This window comes from Cnephaeus nilssonii (genome assembly GCF_951640355.1).
Source record: "Cnephaeus nilssonii genome assembly, chromosome: 16".
NCBI classification, from domain to species: Eukaryota; Metazoa; Chordata; class Mammalia; order Chiroptera; family Vespertilionidae; genus Cnephaeus; species Cnephaeus nilssonii.
This window is the reverse complement of record NC_137087.1, coordinates 23,492,854-23,513,802: the sequence shown is the minus strand read 5'-3', so window position 1 is coordinate 23,513,802 and position 20,949 is coordinate 23,492,854. Positions and strand designations below refer to the sequence as shown.

The 20,949-nt window shown below is 39.2% G+C and overlaps 1 protein-coding gene across 3 annotated transcripts in view; it reads right to left on the bottom strand.

Moving 5' to 3' along the window:
* CTNNA3 (catenin alpha 3) overlaps positions 1–20,949 on the bottom strand; it is a 1,396,025-nt gene that overhangs the window by 433,998 nt on the left and 941,078 nt on the right. The window lies entirely within an intron of this gene.

The following is a 20,949-nucleotide window of genomic DNA, read 5'->3' as shown; positions in this document are numbered from 1 at the left end:
GTTTTGCTTAAAAAGATAGGTACATTCAATTTTAGCAACAGGAAAAATGGTAAAATGTCCCCTCACAGGTCACTCCCTTTTTGCTTTTGGTAATAATTTTATTTTCTTTTGACAATAATTTAATTACTTTTGGAACTATTTATTACCTGCCAGTGCATTAAGAACTACAGGAGATACAAAGATAATGGATATCTGCCTTTAAGGAATTTGTATATTCCTCAACGGGAAGTGCAACATATAATTATAACTCAATTCAGTATGTAGTACATGTCATGAGTACAAATAATGGTTTTATAGTCTTTAGAGAACAGAGTTCACCTTCAGCAGAAAAGAGTAAGAGCTCTGACTTCCTTGAGGACTTGAATTTTCACAGGACATAGTCATTATTTATTCATTTGTTCACTCATGTGTCAGTCAATATTTCAAATACATTTTGAGTGTCTTTTATGTATCCAGCACTGTTTCAAGTTTTAGGGATATGGTAAGGAACAAGATACAGGCAAAAATCATTGTCTTAATGAGCTTTATATTACAATTATCAAGTTGAACAAATGAAATAGATGGTCTGTTAGATGGCTATAAGAATTAAATAAAAACAGAGTAGAGAAAGGGATAAGGAGTGGAGTGGTAGTGAAGGTAAGAAGTTTGCAATTTTAGCAAAATTGAAATGGAAATTTAAGTAAAATCACTGGTGAGAAGGAATGCTGGGACAGGGAAGTGGCAAGATTCAAAAGGCTGGAAAACAGGGGACATGCTGTGAGAATGGGAAGCAGTCCCTCCTAGAGCCTGTAGGAGTCCCCGGCGGCTGTCTACTCCAGACTGTGGTCTTATTTGGAAGGCACTGGAGGGTCATGTTGACTTTTTAGCACTTTACTCAGAAATACGCTTTAGAAAAATTAATTGGCATAGAAGGCTACGGCAGTAGGTGATATAAGTAGGTTAAAAAGAGACAGCACTGCAATGCTGGAGGCAATCAAAAGGCGTTGATGGGACTTTCAGTTAACTAAAGGAGGATGAGAGCAGGTTAATTATTGCCAAAAATATCACGCAGGTGTTAATTATTTTGTGTGTGTAACTGAATTTTTTTCAGATTTTCTATAGTGGATATGTTTTAGTTGTATACTCAGAATAAATGAAGTTATTCTTCAAAAAAAGATGGTTGCTAAGGCTTTTCCATGACTAATGGAGAGGTGGGAGAGTTTTTGTTTGTTTTTGTCAGTAAGGGAGTAGAGCCAGAGGTGTGCAATTGTTTTGGAGGATCCTGTTGCTGAGGGGTACTAGATGTCAACTTTCCAACACAGATGCTGACTGTGAAATGACTCTTGGCTCTCCATACAAATGACATAGAGAGAGCAATCAGAGAACTGAAATTGGAGCTCAGGAAAAAAGTTGTCTCTGCACTGGATACTAATGACATCACAATGAAAATGATGCCACCATAGTTTCTAAAACAGGCCACAATCTAGTAGGACAGTCAAGGGGAAAACAGGCAAATGCAACATCCCAGAGTGGTTCTTTTAAAGTTGGCCTGGATCAGAATCACCTGGAGAGGTTTTGAAACCACAGATGAAGCCACACCCTGGAGTTTCTAATTCAGTCCAATCACCTTGCGGCTTGATACTTTGCATTTATAGCAAGTCCCCAGATGATAGTGATGACACTGGTGGGCCTCCTGCCCTGAAACCCACTGCAGTGTGTAATACATGCTGTAACCTAAGGCCTATTGTAAAAGGAAGCACAGGCTGCCCTATAATATTTGGGAGAGGTACCCAGCTCCATGAGGAAAAATGCCCCATTGTACTGAAATTTGAAAAATAAGTAGACATTAGTATAAGGTGATATCCTTTTGGGAAGGAACAATAACACATGTAATGACCCAGAAGTGAGATAGAGAATAATAACCCCACCTGCTGGGAAATGTTTCGCAGAAAGGCCATAGTATTGAAGTTGGAAGAAAATCAAAGGATACGATAGGCAGAGGGAGGAGAAAAACACCTTTGGAAAGTATTCACAAAGTGGAAGTGATAAAGATGAGAAAAAGAACCATCAAAAAGGAGGTAGAAAAACTGAGATATTCAAGATCGAGATGAGAAAGAAGTTTTTCAAAAGGTCAAATGTAGTAGAATCAAGAATAATGAGAACTAAAAATTGCTTTTGAATTTAGAAAACAGGCCTCATTAGTGTAGCAGAATGTTGGACACAGGATTCAAATTTTACCACCATAACATGGAAACAATAAAAATAATCTTTTTCTACTAACTAACCTAAAGGCTGCACTTGACTTAAATGACTTCCAACAAATTATTGGGGGTAGAGGAAGGGAAACATTTATGGTTTGAAAACATTATCTTGATATTCTCTTAGTTATTTCTTTTTTTTATGAAAGAACATATGAAATTCTAAGAAAACACACACTACTTTGAGAAATAACTAATGTACAGTATTCCTTGACTTCAGTTTTAGAGTTTTATTAACCCATTAACTTACAGTGTAGGCTTGTGTATATTGCAAGGCTCTTGTCTCTGGTGTTTAATTTTCCCTGCAATTAGACAACTGTGCACACAGGTATCTGTGTTGAAATTCACAGAGGGGCATACTTTTAAATGGTCCTGGTGCAGAACCCTCAGTGGGGACCAGGCGGCATGAATATAAGACAGGCTATATTTTTAAAGGACATTTGCAGTTTTGCTACTGATTCAGTTTATCTGACTCAACACTGTACACTATGGTAAAACTCTATCCTACTTGGTTCTCCTGATATTTAGCTTGAACCTAAAACAGACAAAATTTGGAAGGTATGCTAGCCCTGTTTAAGGGAGAAGAAAATCTTCATCCCAATTTTCTATATATCTAGAGGGAGGGGAAAACAAAAAAAAAGACCATTCCTCAATCCTCCCCAGGCTAACTAAACAGGACTGACATGAGTTGTATTGCTTTCTGAGGCATTTTCATTTACATTATGGTTGAGATGCGTACATGACCCTGTGAATCACCTGGTCAGTCATTTCGCCTTTGAAACGGTGTCTTTATACTTCAGGATTTTATTATATGTTAATGAGGCTATTTTAATAGCCTTTTACATAGTTTCCTATGTCTAGTCCCTACAGAAAAGGCTTTTTTTAAGGTGGGATTTTGTCAAGCAAGTAAGGGGAGCAAAGGATTTGAGCAAGATTGTAGGAGCAGGACATGGAACCAAGGACCTCTGCTGAGACCTCTACTGGGTTGCTCTCCCAGCATTTCCTGCCCGTGCTCACTGAGGAAGGCTGTGGTTGATGCTGCTTCTCTCTCTGACTGATCTTCCTTTCTCCTGCCTCACAGAGGCCTGTTCAAACTAGCTCCTGTCAGCCTTGGTGCCTGGGGACATTAGGCACCTCGGGTGAAAGCCCGCCTAGTTTCAGCAGGTCCCATTCTACCTCCTTCCTGCTTCTTACCCTTTCTGCTGGTTCATGGGATGAAGGCCTCAGCCTATTTTAGGCTAAGCTCCCTCCCATTAAGAAAAATTATTTTTCAGTTACAGTTTACATTCACTATCATTTTGAGTAGTTATATTAAATCAGAATATTTCATTACATCATGCTTTCACTTGCTGTGGGAAACTCTCAAACATCTAAACTTGATTCAGAATATATAGGATTTTTAGTCTGTCTCAAGGTTTACCGTACTTTGTTTCCCTCTAGGTATTGTAAGTTTGTACTTCAGGGCCTCTTATTTGTATAGGTTCCATCTAAGATCCTGGAAAGGCCCAGGAAACGTGTCCACATGGTCATTTGTTCTAGTAAAATTTGCCATAAGGATTTTGGGATCCAGCTAAGGGAAGCTAAGCTGGGTGTATCTTTAGTTTAGTTTAGTGTGCTAATTTGAAAAGGTTTATAGTTTCTTCTGTATATGACCTTTACTACACTCATACGGTGGCCCTGACATCATATTGTGATAGAACCTTTATCCCTCCAAAGTGCAAAAACTGAATTATCTTCCTAGTTTTCTACAGTAAGGACTTTATAAAATAAATTGTTATTTAAGAGGTAATCAACAGTGTGCAGCAAAAAAGAAAAAAAAAGAAGAAAGGAAGGAAGGAGAATGGAAAGAAGAAAGAGAATGAAAGAATAAGATATGGGAAAGAAAGACAAACAAAGAAGATTCATGGATGTGTGTCTGGCAGATAATAATGCATCTATTATATCATTTTTCTAGATTTTTTTTAAAACTTTGGTATTTGTCAACATGTAAAAATTAATAACTAGTTATCATTTATTTTTGCATTCTAAATAAATACTAACTTTTTTGAAGAAAGATCCTCAAAATTATATGAACATTAGGCCCCACATAGCCTGGTTTGCAACAGTCAAACCATGTATTTTTCATTAAAAGCTACCTATTGTCTGAAATGATAAAATGAACATGGATTCTACTGCAATATTTTATCTAAACTTGGTCTTGATAACAAGGCTTTGACTTTGCTTCCTTAGAGAAAATAGCACTACCAGATAAAGAAATCTTTTTAAACATTCTATAGTACTTCATCCTTTCTGAAGACATGTCTAGCTACTCCTTCCGTCCTCCCTTTTGGTGTGATTATATATATATATAATTTCTATTTCATTTCTGAAATCTGGTTGAAAACAGTGTAGTAATCATAGGACTAACATTATTGAGATCTTGCAATATTCCAGGCATGGTTTCTAAGTATTTGATTTGCATTAAAATTTTTAATCAAAGGAGAAAGGCCCTTTCAGTATTCTCATTTCACTGCTGAGACAGCGGAGGCAAAAAAAAAAAAAAAGATTGAATAATTTGTGCAAAGTTATAGAAGGAACTCTAGATTAGAAGCCAAGGGGCTTAAATTAGAGGTTTAGTTTGCTTCAGACTGATTTTATGTCCACTGCAGAGTCATATCAACTCTCCCAGGGCTCATTTTCCCAGAAGTTATAGGTATGTGTGCTCTGGGGAAAGGGATCAGGGCTTGAGTTATGTGATCCCTCTCAGGTTTCTACAGATATGAACATCCAAATTTTTAAAATTATTATTAAATTTACAAGAGGCCTGGTGCACGAAATTTGTGCACGGGAGGGGTGTCTCTCAGCCGGGCCTGCACCCTCTCCAATCTGGGACCCCTTGTGGCATGTCTGACTGCCAGTTTAGGCCCACAGGAATCAGGCCTAAACCGGCAGTCATCCCTCTCACAATCCGGGACAGCTGGCTCCTAACCGCTCGCCTGCCTGCCTGCCTGATTGCCCCTAACCACTTCTGCCTGCCAGCCTGATCGACCCTTAACTGCTCCCCTGCCAGCCTGATTGACGCCTAACTGCTCCTCTGCTGGCCCGTTCACCCCCAACTGCCCTCCCCTACTGACCAGATTGTCCCCTGCTGGCCCGATTGCCCCCAAATGCCCTCCCCTACTGGCCTGGTCACCCCTAAATGCCCTCCCCTGCTGGCATAGTTGCACCCTACTGCCCCCCTGCCGGCCTGGTCACCCACAACTGCACCCCCCCCCCCCCCCGCCAGCCTGGTCGCCCACAACTGCTCTTGCTGCTGGCCTGGTAGCCCCACACAGCCTGCTGTTCAGTCATTTGGTGATCCCTCACTAACCCCCTGCTGGCCTGGTCGCCCCACACAGCCTACTGTTTGGTCGTTACTGTTGCTGTGACAGTGTCCTGGACAATTTGCATATTCCTCTATTATTAGTGTAGATTGGGTGACCTTGGTTAATAAGATTATATACATTTCAGGTGTATAATTCTATATATTGCATTTTGTGCTCATCACTCAAAATTTAACCTTCTGTCACCTTATATTTGATCCCTTTTACTGTCTTCAACCCTCCTCCCCCTATCCCCATACTGTTTTCTATATCAAACTAAAAAGCTTCTGCACAGCAAAAGAAACTATCAACAAAACAAAAAGGCAAATAACAGAATGGGAGAAGATATTTGCAAAAAATACCTCCAATAAGGGGCTAACATCCAGAATATATAAAGAACACATATCATTCAACAACAACATAAAAACCCAAACAATCTAGTTTAAAAAAGGGCATAAAACCTAAATAGACACTTTTCCCAAGAAGATATACAAATAGAAAACAGATATATGAAAAGATGCTCAATTTCACTAGTTATAAGGGAACATATAGGTTTAATACTATCATCTGATATATGTACTTCTTCTCTTGAGAGATTTCTGAAAATAATTACTTAAGAAGTGAAAATAAATCTATGCAATTTAATTTTTCCTGTGATATTTCAATATTGGCATTGATACAAATAATCTTTAAAATCTTAGTTAATATAACAAAAGCACTTTGAGGATTAAAAAGATGAGTTATGTGTGAGTACCTATAGGTCTGATTACCTCAGTGTCATGGCATGGAGAGAAAATTAAAATAACTAGATATATGATACCTCCAATACAGCTAAGCTAAAATGTGAGGGGAATTTATAGGACATTCATTTCAGAGTAACACTGCAATGATTTTGGAATTGTAGCAATTCCATGCTAATGACATAGAATTCAATGCTTCCATCTGTGCATTTCTTCCTTAGTTCTTGAAATGTTGTCCTATTACCAAATGTTTCTCACTTTCTGTGTTGGTTTTTCCATATTTCCCTAGTTTTTACAATCTTTTCCTTGTTGTGTTCTCTTATATTATACTTAATTTATGAGAAATCATCCTTGCATTTTAATAGTAAACTATGCAATATTTATCATCATGAATCTCCATAGTCACATCTTTACGTTAAACTAGAGGCTCGGTGCATGAGTTCATGCATGGATAGGGTCCCTCGGCCTGGCTGGATATCGAGCAGATGCGGGGGGTAGGGGGGGTGACTGGTGGGGGGAAGGGACTGCAGGAGGTTGGCTGGATGGGGGAAGGGACTGAGGTAGGTTGGCTGTGGGAGCACACTGACCACCAGGGGGCAGCTCCTGTGTTGAGCATCTGCCCCCTGGTGGTCACTGTGCGTCATAGCAACCAGTCAACCGGTTGACCAGTCATTTAGTTGTTCAGTCACTTAGGCTTTTATAGATAGATAGATAGATAGATAGATAGATAGATAGATAGATAATTAGATAGATAGATAGATAGATAGATAGATAGATAGATAGATAGATAGATAGATAGATAATGTGATAATGAAGGCATTTTCAGGCTGGGGAGGGGTGACAGTGAAGACACAGTATTTGCCATGGACTCCCACAGCTTTAGATAGTTAATTAGACTGCATTCAACTTTGGCCTCACCAGGTTGTAATCTCCTTACTCCATGAAGGGATGATCCCTGGCAGGATAGGATTATTCACACTAGAACTTCTCAAGAGGCTTTACCTTGCCTTTGGATACACATACAAGAAACTGAAATAACCTACTCTAGGGATCAAAGTAATTTTTAAAAAGGGAAGGAGCAAAGCTGATTTCTGGGAGTATATGGCTTTGAAAGCCATATATGTTTATTTAGTATATTCTAATATGAGGTTTCATATCTCTTCATCCATACTGCTAGAGAAAAGAAGAAAAATTCAACCTATGATTATTTAGGTTATGGAAGATGTAATAAAGAGCAAAAATAATGCTCCCTGGAAGATCTTTAAAAAACAATAATTTCACATAAAAATCAAACTATTTTCTTTTCATCTATACTAATTATTAGGATAGGATAACATATTAAATCAAATAAGTAAATGAGCAATTAAAAGAATATAAAATAAATTGTTTGGCATAATAAAATTATCAATAAGTAGGTTTTGTAGATAAATTAAAATGGTATTTGGGTCAGATCCAGCTTTTAACCCAGCTTCTTTACTTATTAATTTTGTGTGATTGTAGACAAATTGCTTCCTCTTTGAGCCTCAATTTCTTTATCTGTGATGGCTATAAAAATGTTTATTGCAAAGGTTGTTGGCAGAATTTAATTAGATTAGGTAATTAAAACAACTAATAGTTGCCTAGCCAGGATTTGAAATTTTATGAATATTTGCTTCCATGCAGATACTTTGGAAAAAATGCAAAGAATACTTAGGAAATCTAACTAATATATACACAAATACATATACACCAAGAATTTATAATTTTGATAGGCTCAACAAATCACTTTGATATGCTAATTATGAAAATGTTCCTTGGTTAAAAACATATGAACATAAGGAAAACAGAGTCTACAAAAACACTATATTTTGGTGATTTACCTGTAACATAAAACTAAAATAAGAGAAAATTTGACATAAAAGAGAAAAAAAATTCTGAAACCAATAATATATATGACATTTTAAGGTATTAGAAAATACTTTAATGTTGGATGATGAAAAGGCAAAAACAACAGAGATTTTTGATCCATTATAATCTGCCACTGAGGGATTTAATAAGTTTAGAATTTGGAGTAGAAAAAAATATGGACTACCTTCCAAATTATTTGAGTTCAAGTAGAGGAATTAAAAATTAATTTGATATCATTGCCAAATTAATAAATTCCCTTTTTGAAAACAGACATTTATGTAAGAAGCATCTGCGTTCACTTTAATGCAACAAGCAATTTTATACAAAGTAAAGGCAAAATGCAAGTTATTTATTAACTGCCAAAATGTGTTTTAAAATAAGAAGTTGGCAAAGGTAAAAAAAAAAAAAAAAAGCATATATTTGCAATGTCTGAATGCTTAGAATTAGATATTTTCTCCACATATTTAGAATTTCTGAAGATTCAGTGTGGTTTTATCTAAAACCATGAGGTAAAAGGAATTTGTGTAACTTTAGAAGATTTAACATTTTTATTTTTAATCTTCAACCTAGTATATTTTTTTCCATTGATTTCTAGATATAGTGGAAAGGAGGGAGGAGGGGGGAGGGAAGAAGGGAGAGAGAGAGAGAGAGAGAGAGAGAGACAGACATAGATGTGAGAGAAACACATCAATTAGTTGTCTCCAGCATATGCCCCTACCAGGACTGGGAAATCTGCAACCAACTTATGTGCCCTTGATCAGAAATTGAACCTGGGACACCAATGTTCTAACCACTTAGCAACCCGGCCAGAGCAGATTTAACATTGTCAATTAATATTTACTATGTTCCTACTGTTTATCTCAGGTAGAAAACGTTAGGCAAGACCAACTCAGAAAAAATTATTTCAAGGGTGTTGAGAGGGAAATATGTGAACAAATATTCAATATAGGCTAACAAGTATATACAATGCAGACCACATAAGCAATATTATTTCTCAGCTTCCAAGATGTATTAAGAAGATATAGGGTATAGAGTACAAATTGTGTTGAAATAAGTCAAAGATGAGTTGCTCTGTCTCCCTTTTCTCATTGCTTTGTTGTTCTTGTTTTCAATCATATGTTTTAATTTATTTCAAAGAGAGGAAGGGAGAGGGGGAGAGAAAGAAACATCAATGATGAGAATCATCAATCAGCTGCCTCCTGCATGCCCCTACTGGAGATTGAGCCTGAAACCTGGGTATATGCCCTGACAGGGAATCCAACCAATATCTCCTGGTTCATGGGTCAATGCTTAACCACTGAGCACCACCAGCAGGGTCTTTCTCATTGCTTTTGTTCTCACTCTTTCTCTCTCTCTCTCTAATGGGTTCCTAGAAGAGAAATATTCTTAATGTGCTTTACCCAGTGGATACTAGGTCCACTGCCCCAACCCTACTCTATGTTAACATTATCTTCCAATGGGACAACTGAAGTAATTCTAACTCTGCTCCTACTCCCTACAAATTGAAATTTCCTAATCACAAATTTTAGGAATCTGCCATTTCTTTTTTTATTTTAGGACTAGAGGCCCGGTGCACAAAATTCATGCACGGGGGTCCCTCAGCCCAACCTGCACCCTCTACAATCTAGGAGCTCTCAGGGGATGTCCTACTGATGGCTTAGGCCCACTCCCTGTGGTTCTCTGCTCTCTGCGGGCTTGGAGGTTTCACTGAAGCCATGGAGATGAAGCCCCCATGCCCTGCTCTCCGCTTTCTGCCGGCCTCCCCATGTGCCATGCGAAGGAAGCCCCAATGCCCTGCAGTGTGCTCTATCTGCCAGGCCTGGGGGCTTTGAGGATACCGACACTAAGGAAGCCCCCATGTCCTGCTGTCCAGGCTCTGTTTGCAGGGCCTGGGGCTTCCCCGCTGCCAGGGAAGCCTCCATGCCCTGCTGTCCCGGCCCGGCTCTGTTTGCAGGGCAGTGGCTACCCCGCTGCCGAGGAAGCCTCCATGCCCTGCTGTCCAGGCTCTGACTGCTGTGTCTGAGGACAGATCAAAAACCCCTTCGGAGGTGGATCCAGCTTCGCTGCTCCTGCCGACAGGCTGGACACTCCAGCAGCGGAGCTGAGCGGACTAGGCGCCGCCATCTCGTGGCTATGGGGGCCACCATTTTTGTTGTGGAGTGATGGTTAATTTGCATATTACTCTATTATTAGATAGGATAAATGCACAAGTACTTAGCATGGCGGTAAGCCCTAAAATACTTGATGCCTGTTTATCTCTCTAGCATCAGTTCCCCTCACTTTCTCTTCTTCTTTTCATCTATGCTGAGAATGGAAAAGTGTTGCCTTTCTTAAATTAGAAGATTTGTCTATAGCTCAGGCAACTCAATCTTTGTATCTTCTTTTTTACATTTGGATATAATGGCAAGCCTATGGAATTATTTCAAACTAAACAGTAAAGTATGTTGGAAGTGATTTGAAAACATAAATGAACTATACAAACTTAAGGTATTATTATACCAAAAATTTTTTTCCCTGATATTTTTAAGTTATTAAGAGTCAGGGCATTGAGCAAAGTGCCATTTTCATTCTGGAAATGGAAGGAAAAATAATCATGTTTCCCCATCAAGTAATTCTTAGCATTATCATTTAAAATGTACTACTACCTTGGAGAAGATTACTTCTTGGTCACAAGAGATTTTTAAAGTTTTGGATATTTATTTCACTCTCCACAGCCCAGAGTCCCTAATTGCTGAAGCACATCCCCTGCTGTTGCAAAATGCCCCAGCAACGCACGAGTTATTTTCACAATTACAGATTGAAGAAGCAAAGGCCTACATTCAGGAGAACTCTCTTTGTGAGTATGCTTCTTAAGGAAAACAAACAAATAATCTGAATTCTCAGTTACAAATGAGTTGGCTGATAGATACTGCCCTAGGAAGAAATAATGACATTATACACAGGAAAATAGCCCCTATTTGCTGAATGCAGACCTGAAATTCTTAATTTTACAGTGCTATTATTTTGTGCTGGGCAGGCTCAAGCCATAATGTGCATAGTAAAAGATAAATAAGGCTGTGGTTTTTAATTACAGACTTGAATACACTGGGCTATGTATAGAACTCAGGAATAAAATACTACTGCTTCCTGGGAGTTGGACTCTAAATTAGATTGAGTAGTAGGACACAAAACTAAGGACAGGGGGACATTTTCTCCGATGACAAACCAACAATGGCTTTTAGCAGCTGCAGAGCCCATGGAGAAGCTCATGCCATTTTGTGTAACGGATTAGGAAGAACTGGATGCTCTCCATGATGCAGGCCAAGTGAAATTCCCGTGATGATTGAGTTTTCTGACATAAGAGGCACTGTGCTTCCTTCTGATTTTCCAGCCTTATTTCCAGCCCTCGGGGTGAGAGATGGAAGGGAGAGGTCTACATTACTTCATACTCAGCTAAGACTAAAGCTGCAATGGAAGCAAGATCTCAGGGATAATTAACATGCAGAATTTACAGACTTATGACTGGCTGAATGTGAGGGATCAGAATCCAGAAGGAATCAAGAATAGTTGTAAAGTCTCTGGCTACAGTTACTCAATTAATGGTGGTTCAGTGATGGAAATAAAGACTATAGAAGACAGTATTTAGGGGAGCAAATTATCAGTTGCAAAAAACCGAGATTAAATTACAAGCAAAGCATTTTATGTGGGACTCAATTTTTACCAAAAAACAAAAGACTTAAATGAAATTTCAAAGTATGGGTGGCTCATTTAGTTGTGTGTGGCAGATTCTTTTGTTCTTTTGTAGAAATTGTCTCCACTTTACAAATAATGTGAGTGGTTTCTTTAGTGTGACAAATGATTATAAAAAAAAACGTTTAGAACATATGAGGAAAATGTAACAATCATCTCCTGTACAAACCTGGTCATTAACTTAAATCATAGAAACCAATGATCAACAATAGTAAGAAAGAATGGAATTAGGACCCCAGTCACAAAAAGCAGACCACAACTTTGAGTCAAAGGGTGTAGATTTCACTTTCATTGAAAGTTCAATATTCTTTATGTACATTACATAACATACTATATTTTTTAGTTTTTAGTTTTTGAATTGTAGTTTACATTCAATATTACTCTGTATCAGTTTCAGTTGTACATCAAAGTGGCTAGAAAATTGGGTACTTTACAGAGTGGTCTCCCTGCTGCTTCAAATACCCACCCAGCCCCATACGTGGTTGTCATGATGTTATTGAACACATGTGTTCCTTATGCTGTAATCTACCTCTCTGAGACTATTCTGTAACTACTAATTGTACTGTGTGCTCCCTTAACCTTTTTCACCCAGTTCTTGCCCCCCTTCCTCATTCTTGAATGCTAAGGTGAGATTGGTGATAATACAGAACCCAGTCCATACACTGGTTTTATTTATTAAGTTTGGAAAAATCTTCCATTGAAATTAAGACTTTGCTTAGTTTATTTATGTTTATGTGAGATAAACTCAAGGCAAACTTTTGTGGCTCCCATTCATTTCCATTTTCACAGTGTTTTAAAAATGGAGCATTATCTATGATTTTATTAAAATGACCAAAAAGGGTTAATATTCTCCTCAAAGCCAAACAAAACAAAACAAAACAAAACAGAAAAACAAAAGGGAACACCATGTTCTCAGGTGATTCCCTAAAAGCCTTTTACTGTACTCACAGGGCAAAAGAGGTAAGACATTTCTCAGGTCCTACATATCATAAAGTCAAGCACCCTTCAGGAAATCAATCATTGAATTTTTTTAAACATTAGATAACACACCCCAAAGGGTATGAAGACACCCATGTTCCCATTGCCTTAAAATAATTCCTCACTGGTTACCTTTTAGTGACATGCATTTTAATTCCCTCCCTCCTTCCTCTTCATTTAATTTATCTGTATAAGAAAACAGAGTAAGGCAGACCAGCTCTGTGGTCAAAGAAATACCTTTAAAATACCTTGAGCACTTTCAGGATAGTGGCCTTAGAAATGTTAGGGTAATTGGCCAATGTGAACTTAAAATAGGCGGACCTGGTATTTCTGGGGAAAATATGTTTCCCGAGCTTATTGCTTATAAATCTGCAGTGTTTGGACCTGTGGACTTTGAGCTTGAGTAGCCCTCCCTATGGCACATTTTAAGCACGGGCTTGTGTTGCAGCCATCACACCCAAAAGGGAAATGCTTGCTTTTCTGAGAGTTTAACTGAGTGCTTCCAGAACAGACACATGACTCCACTGAATCAGGCATTTGAGACATTATTGATGAAGCTTTTAAATAATTATCAAAATGTCACTTGCCTACGGGACTGGACAGACTACTCATTGAAAGAATAAAGAAAACCGCTGACTTGAAGCTTCCTGTTGACAGGAGCTGCTGTGGCTTTAAAGAAAAGAGAAATGTGTTCGAAGGTAAACAAAATCCATCCTAGCTAGTGTTTAGCTGAGTAGGAAAGGAGCATGTTTAGAGACAGTTAGTGCACTTCACTCTTTAGGCTTAACCTGCTTGGATTATTGTGGTGGTGTTTTTTGTGTGTTTTTTTTTCTAGATCTATTATTTTATTATTCCCCAACTTAACTTATCAGTTTTATTTGTTGCTCACTATTACCTAACTTAATAGCCTTGTAGAGTAGAGCTTTCCTTCCAGTAAGATGGGGTATGATAAACTATGACTGTTATCCCCCATGGGCACTGTCATCATAACTATATTACCTCATAACTTGTGCAAAACCTGTTGCTTCAAGTGTCACAGGCTGACCAGTCCCATGAGCATCACCTGGGAGCTTGATAGACAAGCAGAATCTCAGGTTCCATCTAGACCTACTTAATCAAAATCTGCATTTTACCAAGATCCCCCAGGTCATTCATAGGTACCTTAACTACTTAAAAGCATCAATCTAAAGGATTAAAATCACTTCTTTAAAATCCCTATAATAGTTCCTGGTTGATGTTTAATAAATATTTCCTTTCCTTACCTACTAACTCAGTAGATGGACTAACCCATTTTATCTCCATCTTAGAAAGCTACCTTTCTTTATTTTTATTTGTTATTATCACACAAAAAAAGAGGAAGAAAAGAAAGAGTATCATCACAAATACCAGTAACAAAAATAAACATTAAATACCCACTTGTTTTAAACACTGAGATACATATACAAGCCATGAACCCTGAACTAGAATATATCTTCTGTTTGGGATGAGAGGACATTTACATAGAAACTTAAATGTAAGGAGTCTATGAAAACAACATTACATTTCTGTCCGTTTGTGAAGAACAGCATCACAACAAAATGACTGGGTGGCTGGAATATTTGGAGTGGTCTCATACAGGTTATCTGTTTTCCGTGAAATTCATGTTGGTAATTTCTAGCTTAGAGGAGATCACAGCCCAAAAAGTTTGATGGTCACCTTTGAGATCAGTAGAAACTGAGATACAAGAGAGGACTATTGAGCCCTGATTTAAAGAGACACACCACATGTTATTTTTGACAGAAAACAAGATCCAAATTGCAAGTGATTAGAATAGATGTTCTAAACTGTAGAAATGAGGTTGAGTCGTTTCTCACATGAACAGTTGCAGGTGAGCGTGTGTGACGGTAACTTTAGGTTTGTTTTTCCTTTAAAATAATTCTTAAAAACACAACAGAGAGACAACCGTCTAGTGTAAGGGTATCTGGGATTTAAAAGAGTCAGAGTTGGATCTAGGTGGGGGCTGATGGGCAAAGAGCTGCATTCCAAGTTCTAGTCCATCAATTGATAAGCCTGCATTCATCTTTCATATACCTTTCAAAATTATGTGAAATTAGAAATTATGTCTTTTCAGGTTTATCTTTTAAGGTGAATGGTTCTCACACACAAGTTCTTTTGATTAATTTCCTTAACTTTACATATCCATTTTTTTAAATTGAAGTATAACAATTAGGTTTACATGAACTATTTACAGCATATGCTAGCCTGTGCTGAGGTTTTTCCTCTCACCCCCCGCCAAAGAACCTTAATAATTACCAATGTTTTTTAACTCATTTGTTAAAAATCAACCCAATGATTTTCATGGGGAATCTACAATGATGCTCACATTCCTCTTCTTTGTTATTATTTCCTGTCCAGATTTCAACCCAAATGAATCTTAAAAGAGTAATACTGACTAAAAGAAGCCAGGCATAGAATTTAATTTTTTCAGGAATTTCAGAAGCAGGTAAAAACTCTAGTGTTTAGAAATGCATATTTATGCAGTAAAATGATAAGAAAAATAAGGATATATGGATGGATAAGTCATAGTAATAATCTATTCCTCAACGTGGGCATTGTTTATGATGATTTAAAACTACACGTTGTTTTACATATATTGTTATTTTGCCTTATTTCACTATATAAAGGCTTAAAAGAAGAAAAGAATATACTACCCATCATCTCTCATATTTTTTCTCAATATTTAAGATGCATATCTAGATGCGTTTTGTTGTCATTGTGTAAGAGGTCTACACCATAGTATGATTAATTACAGGAACAAGAGCCATCATATTCTTTGCTTTCTATCTAGAAGATAATGCCTTGTTACATAAATCTCTTCCCAAACCAGTAGAAGGGCAATAGGACACTGTTGATTTATTTCATCCTAGACAGTTTTAAAATAATGAAAAGTACACAATATATATATTCTCTCTTTACATAAAATGCAAGAAAGTTCTTACTATTAAACAATGCAGTTTGAAATATTTTACTAAACTTTCTTCTGATAGTTTTCTGTTTACTGTGGACTTTAGATAAAAACAAAAAGAAACACAGTTATCTCCAAGATATAAATTCAGTGTTGACTTTATTTTTCCTGAGATGACAGCTTATTCATTTATTTAATGCAGGGGATATTTAAGAGAATTATTAGTTTGAACCTAGAATATACTACTAAAAATGAGACAGATGTTTCTTATATTTTCTATAAAAGTAATCCCAATTTATATTTATTAAAATGCACTTCTGGCTTGATTTTTGAATTACATACTCATACAATTATTGAAATAGAAAATGGACCAAAGTGACATTTATAGTCTCTGTAACTCCAAGTTTGCTTGCAATGATTAGTTACCCTTTCCTACATTTGTGAAATAGGGTCTTCTCAAGTTTTAGAAAATGTTCAACATCAAGTCTTAAGTAATGATCTCCTATATTAGAGGAAAGGGGATTTTATAGGTTAACTAGAAATTCATGCACAGAAGAGGGTTCCTCAGCCCGGCCTGTACCCTCTCCAATCTGGGACCTCTTGGGGGATGTCCAACTGCCGGTTTAGGCCCGATTCCTGTGGCAGCCATTGGCTCCTCACAAATCACCCAGATTTGGTTCTGATTGGTCAGTTTTTATGCCAGTCAGCATCTCCTGGCCTATCTCCAGGCCTGATCATAGAGGTGGGACTGATCAGCAGCCTCCCCAGGCTGCTGGCGAACAGGCTGAACTGCTGACCTCTGGGAGAGAGAGAGGCTTGGCTGCTGGCGAGGCCGGGAGAAAGAAGCAAGGTCTGGTCACCCTGCTTCTCTATCCAGGCCTCAACAGCAGCCTCTGCCACTGCTGATCAGCCCCGCCACTCTCTATCTCCTAGAGGTCAGTAGTTCAGCCTACTCGCCGGCTGCATGTGCAGCCTGGCATTTGGTCGAGCCTCCGTTCATTGTAGATGTTATGACCCTGGCTCTTTATATCTACACTAATAAAAGAGTAAGATGCAAATTGACTGTACCTTCCTGATGCCCATCAGCCAATCAGGAGTGGGTATGCAAATTAACCCAACAATGATGGCAGGTTAATTTGCATACACAGGCACCGAGCAGCCATGGCAACGAAACAGGTGTTTTGCACTACCCCAGCTGCTCTGGGCCTCTGGGGAGCATGGGAAGGCAGAAAGGCAGCTCTGAGGCAGAGCAAAAAGCTGGCTCCAGCCAGAACAAAGACGGTGCCAGCAGCCAGGGGAAGAAAGGCCCAATCGTGCATAAATCTTTGTACATTGGGCCTCTAGTCCTATCTAATAAAAGAGAAGCATGCAAATTGACCGTACCTTTGCTACGCCCACCAGCCACGCCCACCAGCCAATCAGGGCGAGTATGCAAATTAACCCAACCAAGATGGTGGTTAATTTGCATATCCAGGCCAGAGCGAAGACTGAAGACAGTGCAGAGAGAAGCCAAGCACTGCAGAAGGGAGTGAAACTGCAGAGAAGCAAGCAAGCAGGGCGGGGGAGAAGGGAGGGAAGCAGGCGGGGCTGCAGAGAAGGGAGGGAAGCAGGCAGGGCTGCAACCAAAGCAGGAAGCACTATTGCAGGAAACTTCCTGCAACAGGCCTCTAGTATATATATAATAGAACAAAAAGGGAAAGACAAGGAAGCTGTCCATTTGCTGAGAGTGTAATTCTTAGGTCATATGCACGTTTCACTTTAGAAGACAATGCCAAAGATGTCACTAAAGTATCACTGCCAATTTAAACTCCCAGCAATATATGAGTATTCTTGATATTCCACATCTTCAATAATTCTTGCTTTATTGCTAGTTTTGTTTTTATAATATTTTGAAAAGTTTCTGATATTAGAATTATGCTAGCCTCACTTGGGCAGTCATCCTTCCCTCTCCGTTAAAAAAATATATTTTTACTGATTTCAGAGAGAAAGGGAGAGGGAGAGAGACATAGAAACATCAATGATGAGAGAGAACCATTGACTGGCTGCCTCCTGTACACCCCACACTATGGTTGGAGCCCACAGCCTGGGCATGTGCCCTGACAGGGAACTGAACAATAACCTCCTGGTTCATAGGTCGATGCTCAACCACTGAACCTTGTTGGCCAAGCATCACCTTCCCCCCACTCCCTCTGTGCTGTTGAGTGACAGTTACCACTGGCATAGTCCCAGGACAAGGATGCATTTAAAGGTTTTCTTTTAGCACCAGCTACCAAATCCTGGCCCCACTGCCTGGGGGGAGGGGAGGTTCCTTTTTATTTTAACCTTTGTATATGATTTGTGTTATTTCTTTAAGAATGTTTAATAGAATTTACCCGTGAAAACATCTAGACCAATAGGATCTTTAGGAATAAGCCCTCTTTTATTCCTAACTAGAGGCCCGGTGCACAAAATTCGTGCAGGGGGGGGGGAGTGTCCCTTAACCCAGCCTGCACCCTCTCTAATCTGGGACCCCTCGAGGGATGTCCAACTGCCCGTTTAGGCCTGATCCTGGGCCTAAATGGGCAGTGGGACATTCCTCTCACAATCCAGGACTGCTGGCTCCCAACTGCTCACCTGCCTGCCTTCCTGATTGCCCCTAACCACTTCTGCCTGCCAGCCTGATCACCCACTAACCACTATCATGCCAGCCTGATTAATGTCTAACTGCTCCCCTGCCAGCCTGTTTGCCCCCAACTTCCCTCCTCTGCTGGCCTGGTCACCCTTAACTGCCCTCCCCTGTAGGCTTGATCGCCCCCAACTGCCCTCCCTTGCAGGCCTGGTCCCTCCCAACTGCCCTCCCCTGCTGGCCATCTTGTGGCAGCCATCTTGTGTCCACATGGAGGCAGCCATCTTTGACCACATGGAGGCAGCCATCTTGTGTGTTGCAGTGATGGTCAATCTGCATATTACTCTTTTATTAGATAGGATAGAGGCCTGGTGCACTGGTGGGAGCCGACTGATTTGCCCTGAAGGATGTCCCAGATAAGGGTGAGGGTTCCCTTGGGGAATGGGGTGGCCTGGGTGAGGGGCCTGTGGTGGTTTGCAGGCCAGCCATGCCCCTCGGCAACCCAAGCAGAGGCCCTGGTATCTGGGATTTATTTATCTTCTATAATTGAAACTTTGTAGCCTGGAGCAGAGCCAAGCATTCTGCTTGCTCCATGGAAGCAGCCATTTCTGTTGGGATTTATGTATCTTCTATAATTGAAACTTTGTAGCCTTAAGCGGAGGCCTGGGCCAACCAATGTGTGCAGAAAGCTTGGCTTCCTCCATTGCCGGGGAAACCCAAGCCTCCCTCCTGCTCTCTCCGTAGCCATCTTGGTTGGGTTTATTTGCATATTCACTCCTGATTGGCTGGTGGGCGTGGCTTGTGGGTATAGCAGAGTGATGGTTAATTTGCATATTACTCTTTTATTAGATAGGATAGTGATGATCTATGTTCCCTCTCTTTTTTCTTGATTAGGTTAGCTAGAGTTTTGTTAACTTTGTTTATATTTAACAGCTTCTAATAATGAGCTGTTGTCTTTATCATCTGTTTGTTTTTTATTTCATTGATATCTACTTTATCTTAATTATTTTATTTTATCTACTTACCTCAACATAATTACTTTCTCTTTGTTAAGGCAGAATCTTGGGTCATTAATTTAGGTTGTTTTCCTTTTCTAATATATGCATGTAAAACTATAAAATTTCCTCTGAGTATGACTTTAGCTATATCCCTCAAATTATGATAGGCTTATGTTCACTGTCATTCAGTTAAAAATATTTTCTGAGTATCAAATTATGTCTTGACTTGAATTATTTCCAAGTGTGTTATTTAATATTTAGCTATTTAAATTTTCCTTGATATCTTATTATTATTGATTGTCAGAGAATTCACTTTGTATGGTGTTGATAATTTTTAAAAATATTTTGCGACATTTATGGGCTGGCATAGGGCCTAATTAGATGAATATGCCATAAACATGTGAAAAGAATATGTATTTTCCAGTTATATGTAGTTCTTCCAAATTAGGTAAAGGTTGTTGACAGTAAAGATATTTTATTGATTTTTGTCTAAATGTTCTGTTAATTGCTAAAATAGTGGTATTAAAATTTACCACTATAATTATGGAATTGCCTCTAAGGTCTGTCAATTTATGCTTCATGTACTTGAGAACTATAATTAGGCACATATATTTTTATAATTGTTATGTATTCCTGATGTCCCTTTCATTATTATGGAACACTTGAGGCCCAGTGCATAAAATTTGTGCACTTTGGGGGAGAGGTGTCCCTTTGTCTGGCCTGTGCCCTCTTGCAGTCTGGGAGCCCCACAATCGATTGCCCACAGAGGTAGGCCCTGCCCACCAGGCCGGGGCTCCCTGATGGATTGCCCCCCACAGAGGGAGGCCCTGCCTACCTGACGCAGCATCAGCAGTCCGTGGCCTGGGCCTCCCTCTTTGGAGTGCTCACGGAGCCCCCCGATTGGTTGCCCTGCTGGCCAGTGTCCTGGGCCTCCCTCTGTGGGGCAATCATGGAGCGATGGTGTGTCCACGCCAATTGCCTCCACTCACCTTGGCTGGCCTGGCGCCAGTGGGTGTCATAGCGTGGCCATCCAGACGGTCATTCTGCTGTTCTGCCATTTGGTCAATTTGCATGTTACACTTTTATTATTATAGATTTCTCTTTATCTCTGGTAGTACACTTTTCCTTGAAGTCCACTTTATTGATACTAATTGTCTGCCCAATCCCCTTATATTTAAAGATTTCATTTCTATCATTTTCCATTTGCTGACTTTCAATTTGTGTTTTTCTAATTGAAGTAGCATATAGTAAGATCATGCTTTATTTTATCAGCTCTGAATTCTCTGTTCTTTAACCAGAGTATTTATGCAAAGAGCCAGCAAAAAATGGCCACAGCCAAGCCACCTAATTTTGTAATTATAATTTTAAATTGGACACAGCCATGATCTTTTATTTATATACTAGTGCCCTGGTGCACAGATTTATGCACATCAAAAGAAAATTAATTAGAAGGAGGCTGACAGGGCAGGACTAGGAGAGACAGGCCAGAC